Source organism: Sebastes fasciatus, chromosome 16 (assembly GCF_043250625.1).
Source record: "Sebastes fasciatus isolate fSebFas1 chromosome 16, fSebFas1.pri, whole genome shotgun sequence".
NCBI classification, from domain to species: Eukaryota; Metazoa; Chordata; class Actinopteri; order Perciformes; family Sebastidae; genus Sebastes; species Sebastes fasciatus.
Window position 1 is genome coordinate 31,723,227 of NC_133810.1, and position 15,000 is coordinate 31,738,226.

At 40.6% G+C, this 15,000-nt stretch overlaps 1 protein-coding gene and 1 pseudogene across 1 annotated transcript in view; one reads left to right on the forward strand and one right to left on the reverse strand.

The window, feature by feature from the left end:
- Positions 1–15,000, forward strand: part of LOC141752673 (protein NLRC3-like) — a 782,294-nt gene that overhangs the window by 85,635 nt on the left and 681,659 nt on the right. The window lies entirely within an intron of this gene.
- Positions 3,081–15,000, reverse strand: part of LOC141753151 (P2Y purinoceptor 14-like) — a 12,006-nt pseudogene continuing 86 nt past the window's right edge.

Consider the following 15,000-nt stretch of genomic DNA (forward strand, 5'->3'; position numbering starts at 1 on the left):
ACCAATCGGAAGGTCGGTGGTTCGATCCCCGGCTGCTCCGGGTCACATGTCGATGTGTCCTTGAGCAAGACACTTAACCCCAAAAAATTGCTCCCGGAGGCATAGCCATCGGTGTGTGAATGAGTATTTAGATTAAATCCTGATGGGCAAAGTTGGCACCTTAGTAGCCTCTGCCATCAGTGTATGTGAATGTGTGTGTGAATGGGTGAATACTGACATGTAGTGTAAAGCGCTTTGAGTGGTCGGAAGACTAGAAAAGCGCTATATAAGTCCAAGTCCATTTACCATTTACCATCCATCCTCTGAATGCTCTAGGTCTCTAGTTTGATCCATCCATCCTCTGAATGCTCTAGGTCTCTAGTTTGATCCATCCATCCTCTGAATGCTCTAGGTCTCTAGTTTGTGGCTATAAAGTTTCATGAGGCTTTGATTATCCTAGAGGTCACCAGAGGTCATTTTATACAGTGAGGTCAATGAAATGTCTCCTATGGGGATTAACATCATTTAACCCTTTAGTCTAACTTTGGAGCGTTATTTAACCTCCTTCCCGACAAGCTAAGCTAACATAACTGAACCTGCTGCAGCCTCTGAGAGGCAGTGAAGTCGGCCGCGGTCGCCTGCGTTAACTTGTTATTGCAGCAGAGACTGAATGTTTAGGTGGCGGCTCTGTGTCCACTGTCCACCCACGCCGTCTCTGTCCTGGAAGAGAATGGGAGGAAGAGGAGTCCAGCGGGGAAGAGGAAGATATCAGACCACGAGAGGAGGAAGTGGAGCATCTCTGTTCATCTCTGCTGAAACAACACTGAACATCTGCCCAGTGAGACACAGCTGGTGTTACACAGCACTTATATGATGAATGCTTTTGATACACATGCTTTAATAAAATACTGAAATACTTCTAACCTAAACATGCAGAAGCAGCGTTCAGTTTTTATTCACCAAATATTTGGAAGAAGCTCCCAGAAACCTGCAGGACCTCCAACTCTGAGTTCTTTTAAATCAAAGCTTCAAATGTTCCTGTTTGCTGCTGCTGCCTTTTATTAAACCAGATAATGATCTTATATACTGCACTAGAGCTTTTACTCTTGTGTGTTATATTCTATTTTAGCTTCTATCCTAGCTTTTATTTTTAGCTTGTTTTTATTTTCTAATCTTTAATGTTTTTATAACTGTTTTAATTATGTCTTAATGTTCTTTTGCACTTTGTCGCAATGTTCTTTAATGTTCAATATTATATTATATTATATAATATTATATTATGTTATATTATATTATACTATATCATATTATATTATGTTATATTATATTATATTATATTGTGTTATATTATACTATATAATATTATATTATATTTTATTAAATTATATTATATTGTATTTTTTTTATTGTATCATATTATACTATATTTTATTTTATTATATCACATCATATTGTATTATATTATAGTTTATTATATTATATTATACTATACTATATTATATTTTATTATATTATATTATATCATATTATATATTTTATTTTATTATATTTTATAATATATTTAAATATATTATATTATATGATATTATATTATATGATATTATATTATATTGTATTTTATTATAGTTTATTTTATTCTATTATATTTTATAATATATTTAATTACACAATATTATATTATATTTTATAATATATTGAATTATATTATATCATATTATATTATATTCCTATATTTGACCAGCTGCACTACTTTATGTTTTAAATTCCCCTTCTTACTTGTGTGATTTTATATTTATTTTATAGCAGCATTAGAGCAGCCTGAGAACAAAAAATATTGCCAACGGCTGCTTCTATGAAATTATTGTGCATATGACAAATAACTTTAATATTAACATCTACTATACAAAAAACTGTTGTTTTGTCTCACTGCATATTACTGTGTGATTTTATTTGATGAGCTGTGTGCTCCGTCTCAAACGTATATAAATATTAAAGTTATTATAATCTAACAGAGAAGAGAGTGACCTCAGTGCCACAGAAACCAGATCAGCTGAATTTACTGAGAAGTGGACGGTTGCCGTGGTAACGCCGGAGGAGAACTGAACTCACCAGCCGTCTCTGGTGCCGTGAGTTCGATGCCCAGCGATTGCGTCCACTTTCACTTCCACATCACCACTTCCTGTTCTCTCCTTCACGCTGGTGACTCATCAATAAACACAACTGAGACTGTCAATCATTATTTAATATCTATACTTTAATATATATATACTGATATTTATATACAATTATACAAGTCTGCATTTACACAGGACCACATCTCTATCCTTGATTCCTCTCCTCGTCTCCTCTCCTTGTACCCTCTTTTCTTCTCTCCTTGTCTCCTCTCCCTGTGTCCTGTCCTTATCTCAACTCCTCTCTTGTTTCCTCTCTTTTTCTCCTCTCTCTGTCCTCTCCTTGTGTCTTTCCTTATCTCCTCTCTTCTCTTGCCTCCTCTCCTTGTCTCTTCTCCCTGTGTTGTCTACTTGTCTCATCTACTTGTCTCCTCTCCTTGTCCCCTCTACTTGTCTCTTCTCTTGTCTCTTCTCTTTGTCTCCTCTCCCTGTATCCTGTCATTGTCTCCTTTCCTTATCTCTTCTCCTCTCTCTTTTTGTCTCCTCTCCTTTTCTCTTCTCTTGTCTCTTCTCCCTGTGTCCTCTCTTGCCTCCTCCCCTTTTCTCCTATCCCTTTGTCCTCTCCTTGTTTCCTCTCCTTGTCTCCTCTCTTGTCTACTTTCCTCTCTTGTCTCCTCTCTTTGTGCCTTCTCCTTCCCGACAGTTTCCTCAGCAGTGACTCTATTGTCTCCTCTCTTGTCTCCTCTCCTTATCTCCTCTCCTCCTCTCCTCTCCTTGTCCCCTCTCCTCCTAGACTCTGGCCGGTGGTCAGCGACCTCCTCCTGTCTCTCCTCTCTTGTCTCCTCTGTCCTCTCCTCTTCTCCTCTCTTGTCCCCTCTCCTTGTCTCCTCTCCTTGTCTCCTCTCCTTGTCTGCTCTCCTCTTAAATGTGGCTCAGACTCTGGTCGGTGGTCAGCGACCTCCTCCTGTCTCTCCTCTCTTGTCTCCTCTGTCCTCTCCTTGTCTCCTCTCTTGTCTCCTCTGTCCTCTCCTCGTCTCCTCTCCTTGTCTACTTGTCTCCTCTCCTTGTCCCCTCTCCTCCTAAATGTGGCTCAGACTCTGGCCGGTGGTCAGCGACCTCCTCCGGTCTCTTCTCGACAGTTTCCTCAGCAGCGACTCTCTGAAGGTTCGGCACATCAGGAAGTAGATGATGGGGTCGAGGCAGACGTTGAGCGCCGACAGGAAGAGCGTCCCCTCCTTCAGCTGGAACAACAGGAAGCGGGCGTCCGGGCTGAAGCCCGACTCCGGCATCTGGCTCAGAGTGTACGGCACGCGGCAGACGTGGTACGGCACGAAGCAGACGAAGAACACCGCCAGGATGCTGAAGATGCTGCGGTTCGACTTCCGGCAGACGTCGCTGTTGTCGCGGCGCACGCGGCGGTAGGACTGGTAGACGCGGCAGGCGATGGAGGCGTAGCAGTAGGCGAGGACCAGCAGGGTCACCCAGAACAGGCCGACGCTGAGGAGCGTGGACACCCGGTCTTCAGCTGCATGCAGTGCCGCGAGCTCTCCTCGTCGGCCGGCCGGCTGGTCAGCACCACGTTGGGCAGGACGCAGACGAGGAGGAAGCTCCAGGTGAGGAGCGCCAGCACCCGGGCGAAGCCGACGCTCTGCAGGACATGCAGCGAGGACACGCCGCCCAACCGGGACCTGCAGGAGGATGAGGAGGAGGAGGAGGAGGAGGAGGTGTGTCTGACGATCTTAACGTAGCGCTCGAGGCTGATGAGCCCCATGAAGAGGATCCCCACGTACATGGACGAGTAGAAGAGCACGGCGGTGTAGCGGCAGGTGACCACGTGGAGGCGCCAGCCGCCCAGACTCAGCTGAGCCGCCAGCCTGAAGGGGAAGGTGGTCAGCATGAGGAGGTCGGCCACCACCATGTTCTTCAGGTAGACCACCAGGCCCGAGTCACTGGGCACCCTGAAGAAGATCCAGGCGGCCACGCCATTCAGGGACGCCCCGACCACGCAGATCACCAAGTAGAGCGGCGGGAGCACCTGCTGGGTGAAGATGCTGCTGAAGTCTGATTGGTTGCCGGGGAGACGGGTGGCGTTGAGGTGTTCCATCACTGGAAACACACAAACAACACAGTTTGAACATAATGAACAGTAGATGTCACAGTAGAAGTACGTTTCTCTGTCAGGAGAACTCTTAATAAGTCTCTTTTACATTTAACAAAGGCCGTGTCGGTGTGTTAACTCCCCACAGAAGCCTTTTATGTTCATGAACTGAACACACAGCGCTGTGTTTACACGGGGACACGTGCACAAATAAAAAGCGTCTTGAACTCCTGTTTGTCCTGCTGTTCACACACACTTCCCTCCTCCCACCACCGATTCATCCCGGTCCAACACACACTGTGGTCCTCCTCCATCAAACGCCTATAAAAACAGTCCGCGCTGACACCAGGACGCCTTCTGTTTTCCTGTCCTGATTCTTTTATTTTTAGCCCTCGTCTTGTCTCGAACCTGTGACTTCTGCTGTCGCCAAATGATTGTTTCCCCGAGTTGATCTGTACAGAAGTTCAACTTTTAAACACTAAAGCGATCACACGCCGGCTTCTGCTTCTCACTTGGAAACGGTCAATATCAAGTTAATAACTTTAAAAATATCATGATTCTGACTTCCTGTGTTTATGTTATATATTTTTTAATATTATATATTATATATATATTTTGATTTTAAAAGGCTGCACGGTGGTGCAGTGGTTAGCACTGGCGCCTCACAGCTAGAGAGTTGCAGGTTCGACTCTGGCTTGGGACCCTTCTGTGTGGAGTTTGCATGTTCTCCCCGTGTTAGCGTGGGTTTTCTCCGGGTACTCCGGTTTCCTCCCACAGTCCAAAGACATGCAGGTTAGGTTAATTGTGGACTCTAAATTGCCCGTAGGTGTGAGCGTGAATGGTTGTCTGTCTCTATGTGTCAGCCCTGCGATGGACTGGCGACCTGTCCAGGGTGTACCCTGCCTTCGCCCAATGTCGGCTGGGATCGGCTCCAGCCCCCCCGCGACCCCTAACGGGATAAGCGGTTGCAGATGGATGGATGGATGGATTTTGATTTTAAAGTCATAAATTTACGAAAATAAAATGAAGATATTCTGAGTTTAATGGGACACATTTACGAGAAGAAAATCACAAATTTACGTCACATTTTAACTCACAAATTTATAATAATAATAATAATAAATTCAACTTATAAAGCGCTTTTAAAGAACTCAAAGACGCTTATGAGATTTTAAAGTCATTAATTTATGAGGAAAAAACTCCGATATTCTGAGATTAATGTGGCACATTTATGAGAAAAAACTGACAAATTTATGACACATTTTAAAGCCAGAAATTTACGAGAAAAAACTCACGTATTCTCTGAGATTAAAGAGGCAAATTTACGAGAAAAAAACTCACAAATTTGCGAGATTTTAAAGTCATACATTTATGAAAAAAACCCTCAATTTTTATCAATTAATTAATGGTAAAACATAATAATAATAATAAAATAATACATTTATTTTTGCTACATTTAATATCATATTCATTTATCGAGTCATTTATTTATTTATATTTAATTTAATTAATTGATAAAAATGTAACATCATTTGATATTTTTGTTATAATTTGTTTCTTTATTTATTCATAATTAATTAATTAATTCCCTTATTTATTTACTCTTCTGTTTAATTTTTATCTTTTATTTATTTATGTATTTATCTGTATTATTTATTTATTTTGCATTTATTTCGTTTACATTTATTTTCAATATAATTTTTTTTTACATTTAATGACATATTTATTTATTGAGTCATTATATATTTATTTATTTTTTACTTTGGCAGGTGCCATCCTCCATACATGGGGTCATTATAATATCCTGGCGAGCAGGAAGGAGATCAGGACATTTAATTATCTCATACATCTAGAACAAACTGTCATTTTTCTCCTACACAGACTTTTGTTTTAGCGATTCCTCTAAGCTGACTCATACTTTATTGGCTGGTAATTTGGATGACACAGACGAACAAGATGCTGATCAGCAGCAACAACTTCTGCTTTCCGCCTTCTAGATGACCTGGCGCAGGAAGTGATGCAACGATCCTCTTCGCTAGAAGAGCTGAACGTTCAGAGGAAGCGTGTTTCTAGATTGTGTGCAACGATTAGAGCTGAAAATAGGGTGGTTTCATCAACTCAGCTCACAGTGAAAAAACAGACGTAGTAGAAAAGGATGTGAGTGATCAACTCGTTATCAGTCAACTCACACAACGAGGGAAAACATCTGGATAAACTCATGGTCCAGATGTTTGTCTCTCTGCCTGTCCACCTGTGTACTGTGAGCTTCATGTATTCAACACCAGTGATTCACAATCAGAAAGAAAAGATGTTTGAGTAGTTTACAACTGTCTGTTGATAATAATGAAATGACAGCTTAATAATTACCTGTAAATGGTGCTAATATTAAAAATAATCATGAACCCGTCAGTCATGAAGGTCACATGGTTTATTACAGAACCGGCTCATGTTGTTAACCAGCGTCTAAAATACTATTTGGAAGATCTTTTATTAGTCACATTGATCGTTTTATTGATCAGCTTCAGTGTTGTTGAAATCACAACTTAAACAGATACCAGTACTTCTACTTTATAGCCACCATAATGTCATAAAGTTGTATTTATACTGTACACATTTATTCAGAGAGGCAGACATAATGAAATTATATTTCACTGTTTATTTGATTTTTAATTAAATTTTATTTTATTTATTTTTTATTCATTTCAATATATATTTTGTGGGAGAAACCTGAGCACCAGGAGAATCCCCTTACTGATATATGATAGATTGAAATTTTTTTAAACACTCTAAATTACCACCAAATATATTAAAAAGTATTTGGGGGTAATTTAGAGTGTCCAGTTAGCCTCACGCATAACTAGGAATTGTGGGAGAAACCTGAGCACCAGGAGAAAACCCTTACTGATATATGAGAGATTGAAAAAAAAATTGGAATACTCTAAATTACCTAAAATTATATTTAAAAAATATTTGGAGGTAATTTAGAGTGTCCAGTTAGCCTCATGCATAACTAGAAACTTTGGGAGAAACCTGAGCACCAGGAGAAAACCCCTACTGATATATGATAGATTTAAAAAAAATGTAATACTCTAAATTACCTCCAAATATATTTTAAAAATATTTGGGGGTAATTTAGAGTGTCCAGTTAGCCTCACGCATAACTAGGAATTGTGGGAGAAACCTGAGCACCAGGAGAAAAACCCTACTGATATATGATAGATTGACATTTTTTTTGAATACTCTAAATTACCACCAAATATATTAAAAAATTATTTGGAGGTAATTTAGAGTGTCCAGTTAGCCTCATGCATAACTAGGAATTTTGGGAGAAACCTGAGCACCAGGAGAAAACCCCTACTGATATATGATAGATTGACATTTTTTTGAATACTCTAAATTACCACCAAATATATTTAAAAGTATTTGGGGGTAATTTAGAGTGTCCAGTTAGCCTCACGCATAACTAGGAATTGTGGGAGAAACCTGAGCACCAGGAGAAAACCCTTACTGATATATGATAGATTGAAAAAAAATTGGAATACTCTAAATTACCTAAAATTATATTTAAAAAATATTTGGAGGTAATTTAGAGTGTCCAGTTAGCCTCATGCATAACTAGAAACTTTGGGAGAAACCTGATTACCAGGAGAAAACCCCTACTGATATATGATAGATTTAAAAAAAAATTGGAATACTCTAAATTACCTAAAATTATATTTAAAAAATATTTGGAGGTAATTTAGAGTGTCCAGTTAGCCTCATGCATAACTAGGAATTTTGGGAGAAACCTGAGCACCAGGAGAAAACCCCTACTGATATATGATAGATTGACATTTTTTTGAATACTCTAAATTACCACCAAATATATTTAAAAGTATTTGGAGGTAATTTAGAGTGTCCAGTTAGCCTCATGCATAACTAGAAACTTTGGGAGAAACCTGAGCACCAGGAGAAAACCCCTACTGATATATGATAGATTTAAAAAAAATGTAATACTCTAAATTACCTCCAAATATATTTTAAAAATATTTGGGGGTAATTTAGAGTGTCCAGTTAGCCTCACGCATAACTAGGAATTGTGGGAGAAACCTGAGCACCAGGAGAAAAACCCTACTGATATATGATAGATTGACATTTTTTTTGAATACTCTAAATTACCTAAAAATATATTAAAAAAATATTTGGAGGTAATTTAGAGTATCCAGTTAGCCTCATGCATAACTACGAATTGTGGGAGAAACCTGAGCACGAGGAGAAAACCCTTACTGATATATGATAGATTAAAATTTTTTTGAATACTCTAAATTACCACCAAATATATCAAAAAAATATTTGGAGGTAATTTAGAGTGTCCAGTTAGCCTCATGCATAACTAGGAATTTTGGGAGAAACCTGAGCACCAGGAGAAAACCCCTACTGATATATGATAGATTGAAATTTTTTTGAATACTCTAAATTACCACCAAATATATTTAAAAGTATTTGGGGGTAATTTAGAGTGTCCAGTTAGCCTCACGCATAACTAGGAATTGTGGGAGAAACCTGAGCACCAGGAGAAAACCCTTACTGATATATGATAGATTGAAAAAAAATTGGAATACTCTAAATTACCTAAAATTATATTTAAAAAATATTTGGAGGTAATTTAGAGTGTCCAGTTAGCCTCATGCATAACTAGGAATTTTGGGAGAAACCTGAGCACCAGCAGAAAACCCCTACTGATATATGATAGATTGACATTTTTTTGAATACTCTAAATTACCACCAAATATATTTAAAAGTATTTGGGGGTAATTTAGAGTGTCCAGTTAGCCTCACGCATAACTAGGAATTGTGGGAGAAACCTGAGCACCAGGAGAAAACCCTTACTGATATATGATAGATTGAAAAAAAATTGGAATACTCTAAATTACCTAAAATTATATTTAAAAAATATTTGGAGGTAATTTAGAGTGTCCAGTTAGCCTCATGCATAACTAGAAACTTTGGGAGAAACCTGAGCACCAGGAGAAAACCCCTACTGATATATGATAGATTTAAAAAAAATGTAATACTCTAAATTACCTCCAAATATATTTTAAAAATATTTGGGGGTAATTTAGAGTGTCCAGTTAGCCTCACGCATAACTAGGAATTGTGGGAGAAACCTGAGCACCAGGAGAAAAACCCTACTGATATATGATAGATTGACATTTTTTTTGAATACTCTAAATTACCTAAAAATATATTTTAAAAATATTTGGAAGTAATTTAGAGTGTCCAGTTAACCTCATGCATAACTACGAATTGTGGGAGAAACCTGAGCACCAGGAGAAAACCCTTACTGATATATGATAGATTGAAATTTTTTTGAATACTCTAAATTACCACCAAATATATTAAAAAGATATTTGGAGGTAATTTAGAGTGTCCAGTTAGCCTCACGCATAACTAGGAATTCTGGGGAAACCTGAGCACCAGGAGAAAACCCACGCAGACACAGGGAGAATATACAAACTCCCCACAGCCGGACAGGTGGAGGTGTCTCAGTGAGGCTGCAGTGCTAATCACTAATCACTGAGGAGGGATGTAGGGGTGGAGGGACGGTGATGACGTAGAGGATGAGGGGGAGGTTGAGAGAGGAAGGTAAGGGTGGAGGGAAGACGGGAAGGCGAAGGGGGGAGGAAGAGGGATCTGCTGGTATCCAACCTGAGCTGCAGCCTCCTCTACCTGACTGTTGCCGTCACGCTTCAGGAAGAACCTGCGCATCCAGCGAAAACAACCTTTCTTCTTCTCTTTCTTCTCCACCCCCTCCCGCTCCGTCTCTTCCTTTTTCATCTTCTGTAATGTTGTCTCTCGATCCTCGGTCCTCCTGCGAGAAAAGACTCCTCTCATCTTCTTCTTCATTTTCAGGCAGATGTCCTCCAGGAGCTTCTTCTCAACCTCCATGTGTTGGACTGTGGTCTCCAGGCTCTGTTCTCTGTCCGTCAGGTCCTTGTTGACGTCCTCCAACTGACTGACCTTAGTCTTCCAGATCTGGTCTTTTTCTGTCAGGACCTTTGTGACATTGTCCTCCAGAGCCTTGTATTTGGCCTGCCAGGCGTCCTCTCTCTGTCGGAGTTCATCTGCAGAGCTCAACAGCTCGGTTCTGGTCTCCACGAGCTTTTCATTGAGACTCTTCTTCTCCTGGAAGAGACCAAAGATCACAGCGTCCTTATCGCGCTGCTCCTGCTGGAGATCAAAGATCACAGCGTCCTTATCGATCTGCTCCTGCTGGAGATCAAAGATCACAGCGTCCTTATCGCGCTGCTCCTGCTGGAGATCAAGGATCACAGCGTCCTTATCGCGCTGCTCCTGCTGGAGATCAAGGATCACAGCGTCCTTATCGCGCTGCTCCTGCTGGAGATCAAGGATAACAGCGTCCTTATCGCGCTGCTCCTGCTGGAGATCAAGGATCACAGCGTCCTTATCGCGCTGCTCCTGCCGGAGATCAAGGATAACAGCGTCCTTATCGTGCTGCTCCTGCTGGAGATCAAGGATCACAGCGTCCTTATCGATCTGCTCCTGCTGGAGATCAAAGATCACAGCGTCCTTATCGCGCTGCTCCTGCTGGAGATCAAGGATCACAGCGTCCTTATCGCGCTGCTCCTGCTGGAGATCAAAGATCACAGCGTCCTTATCGCGCTGCTCCTGCTGGAGATCAAGGATCACAGCGTCCTTATCGCGCTGCTCCTGCCGGAGATCAAGGATAACAGCGTCCTTATCGTGCTGCTCCTGCTGGAGATCAAGGATCACAGCGTCCTTATCGATCTGCTCCTGCTGGAGATCAAAGATCACAGCGTCCTTATCGCGCTGCTCCTGCTGGAGATCAAGGATCACAGCGTCCTTATCGCGCTGCTCCTGCTGGAGATCAAAGATCACAGCGTCCTTATCGCGCTGCTCCTGCCGGAGATCAAAGATCACAGCGTCCTTATCGCGCTGCTCCTGCTGGAGATCAAGGATCACAGCGTCCTTATCGCGCTGCTCCTGCTGGAGATCAAGGATCACAGCGTCCTTATCGCGCTGCTCCTGCTGGAGATCAAGGATCACAGCGTCCTTATCGCGCTGCTCCTGCCGGAGATCAAGGATAACAGCGTCCTTATCGTGCTGCTCCTGCTGGAGATCAAGGATCACAGCGTCCTTATCGCGCTGCTCCTGCTGGAGATCAAGGATAACAGCGTCCTTATCGTGCTGCTCCTGCTGGAGATCAAGGATCACAGCGTCCTTATCGATCTGCTCCTGCTGGAGATCAAAGATCACAGCGTCCTTATCGCGCTGCTCCTGCTGGAGATCAAGGATCACAGCGTCCTTATCGCGCTGCTCCTGCTGGAGATCAAGGATAACAGCGTCCTTATCGCGCTGCTCCTGCTGGAGATCAAGGATCACAGCGTCCTTATCGCGCTGCTCCTGCCGGAGATCAAGGATAACAGCGTCCTTATCGTGCTGCTCCTGCTGGAGATCAAGGATCACAGCGTCCTTATCGATCTGCTCCTGCTGGAGATCAAAGATCACAGCGTCCTTATCGCGCTGCTCCTGCTGGAGATCAAGGATCACAGCGTCCTTATCGCGCTGCTCCTGCCGGAGATCAAGGATTACAGCGTCCTTATCGATCTGCTCCTGGCGGAGATCAAGGATAACAGCGTCCTTATCGTGCTGCTCCTGCTGGAGATCAAGGATAACAGCGTCCTTATGGTGCTGCTCCTGCTGGAGATCAAGGATAACAGCGTCCTTATCGTGCTGCTCCTGCCGGAGATCAGGGATTGCAGGGTCCTTATCGTGCTGCTCTTTACGGAGACCACGGATAACAGCGTCCTTATCGCGAATGTGCCACGTCAAATGGTTCACTCTGATCTGGAGTTGAGTCTGCTGCGTCTCCCAGCCTCGCTGCTCCTGCCGGAGATCAAGGATTACAGCGTCCTTATCGATCTGCTCCTGGCGGAGATCAAGGATAACAGCGTCCTTATCGTGCTGCTCCTGCCGGAGATCAGGGATTGCAGGGTCCTTATCGTGCTGCTCTTTACGGAGACCACGGATAACAGCGTCCTTATCGTGCTGCTCCTGGCGGAGACCACGGATAACAGCGTCCTTATCGTGCTGCTCTTTACGGAGACCACGGATAACAGCGTCCTTATCGTGCTGCTCCTGCCGGAGATCAGGGATTGCAGGGTCCTTATCGTGCTGCTCTTTACGGAGACCACGGATAACAGCGTCCTTATCGTGCTGCTCCTGCCGGAGATCAGGGATTGCAGGGTCCTTATCGTGCTGCTCTTTACGGAGACCACGGATAACAGCGTCCTTATCGCGAATGTGCCACGTCAAATGGTTCACTCTGATCTGGAGTTGAGTCTGCTGCGTCTTCCAGCCTCGTTGCTTCTCAGCAAGGTCCAAAGTAAAGTTGTCCTGCAGTTCCTTCTGCTGGGCTTCCAACAGTTGGACTTTTCTTTCCCAGGCGATCTCCTTCAGAGCGTCGTTTTCTTCCTTGAAGGTTTTCAGTTCTTTGGTGAACCAAAGCTCCTTAGAGCTCAGTAACAATGATGCTTGATCCATGGAGATGTAAATAATGTACTCACCCTACAGTCGACTGTCAACGTTAAACTGTTTAACCTGAACGGTAAATTAACCTGAATGTTAAATTAACCTGGATGTTAAATTAACCTGAATGTTAAATTAACCTGAATGTTAAATTAACCTGAATGTTAAATTAACCTGAATGTTAAATTAACCCGAATGTTAAATTAACCTGAATGTTAAATTAACCTGAATGTTAAATCAGCTTGTCAACAACTGTCTGGTTCACTAATCTTCTCCTATAAGTAAAATATTAGATTAAAGCCAAACTCAGCATCACAGGAATCACAGCCGATTCCAGAACATCACATTGTGATGTCATGAGACAGTTTGGAATACAGCCTTACCTGTGATGTCATCACATTCTCATGTCATCATGTCATCACATTCTCATGTCAACATGTCATGAGAATGTGATGACATCACAATGTGATGACATGACGGGTAAGGCTGTATTCTAAACCTCATACTATACTAGTAGTACGTACTGATTTGGCCAGAATGTAGCATGTAGTACGCAGTATGGAAATCTACAATATGCCAAAAATCCCTGGATGTCGTACTGAAAACACTGTTACAGTAAAAGTTACAGTAAGTATTGTAACAGTGTGGTATTAGTACTTTTACTGCAGTAAAGGATCTGAATACTTACTAAATACGGCATCATTGAGGCTCTCAGGATAATATATATACTGTATATATATATATACATATATATATATATATATATATATAATTTCATCATATATTATTTTTTGATAAATAATAAAATCATCCTTTTTTCTTCTCTCCTCCTCTCGTTCCTCTCTCCTCCGCTTTATATACAGTATATATATATAAATGCATATAAATTATATAAATATGCCTACATGTTAAGTCTAAATCTCTTTGTTTCCTGACTCAAAATAGGTCATAGACCCCTAAAAAGTGTTCCCGACAAAACATCCTGACATGTATTTATATATTTTTAATTTTTTTATGTTTATTTTTTTAATTGAATTGTATTTTTCCGCGTTATTATTATTATTATTATTATTCCCAAAGCACAACAAACCAGACAGAAAACTGTAGTGTGTTTTCTCTTTTAGTTAGTTAGTTAGTTAGTTAGTTAGTTAGTTAGTTAGTTAGTTAGTTAGTTAGTTAGTTGATTAGTTAGTTAGTTAGTTAGTTAGTTAGTTAGTTAGTTAGTTAGTTAGTTAATTGGTGAACTCATCAGTCCCTAACTGATATAATTAGTCCAAAAATGTAAAAACAAATTCTATACATTTTAATATATTATGTAGTTAATGTTTCTTCCTGTATTGATAGTAGTTTGTAATAGATATTATAGTAGTTATATACTATATTCATGAGAAAAATATTAAGAAATATTAGTATTTATATGTTATATATATTTTACAGGGCAGTCGATAACAAATTTGCTCAACTTGCGATTTAGTCTGGCCGCTATTCGATCTTTCCGAGGTTGTAGCAGCTCAGTTTTAAAGCTGATGGTATCATAGTAAACTATAAAACCTGATGAATCCATCGGTACCAACCATGTCATACTAGCTTGTAGTGAAGGAGGTTAAATAATGCTCTAAACTAACAACAAATTTTGGCAAAGAAAAACTGTCATGTCCATTTTCAAAGGGGTCCCTTGACCTCTGACCTCAAGCATATATTTAAATACTTGACAAATCTCCCTTTAAGATACATTTTGAACAGATAAAAAAAGTGTGATTAATTTTATTAAATATTTTAATCAATCAACAGGCATATGCAGTATATATATATATATATATAATTCTTTTTTTTCTTTTTTTAAGAAAAACAACTCTACAAATCAAATCTGAATCAGCGTTAAAAACCCACCAAAATGCAAATTTGTGCATAATTTAGGAACAAATTTAGGACAAACAGGCAACATAAATAAATAACCATGAATGAGTGTGGTGATAACTAACAACCACGTTTCATCAGGACACTTTTCTTTCTGTCATCAACGTCTAAAGTCCCAGAAACTGTAGATATATCCTCATATTTTCATGACATTTTCTTAAAAAATTATGACTTTATTCTTTCAATGTCAGATGTTTCATTGCCCCCCCAATCACTGCCATTAATACACCTTCATAATCTGCTTTTTCTGTTCATTTCATGCATGTTTTAAAACTCATGTCATGCAGTAATTATCTAATCTATATCTAAATCTATATCTATATCAATATCTATATCTATCTGAAG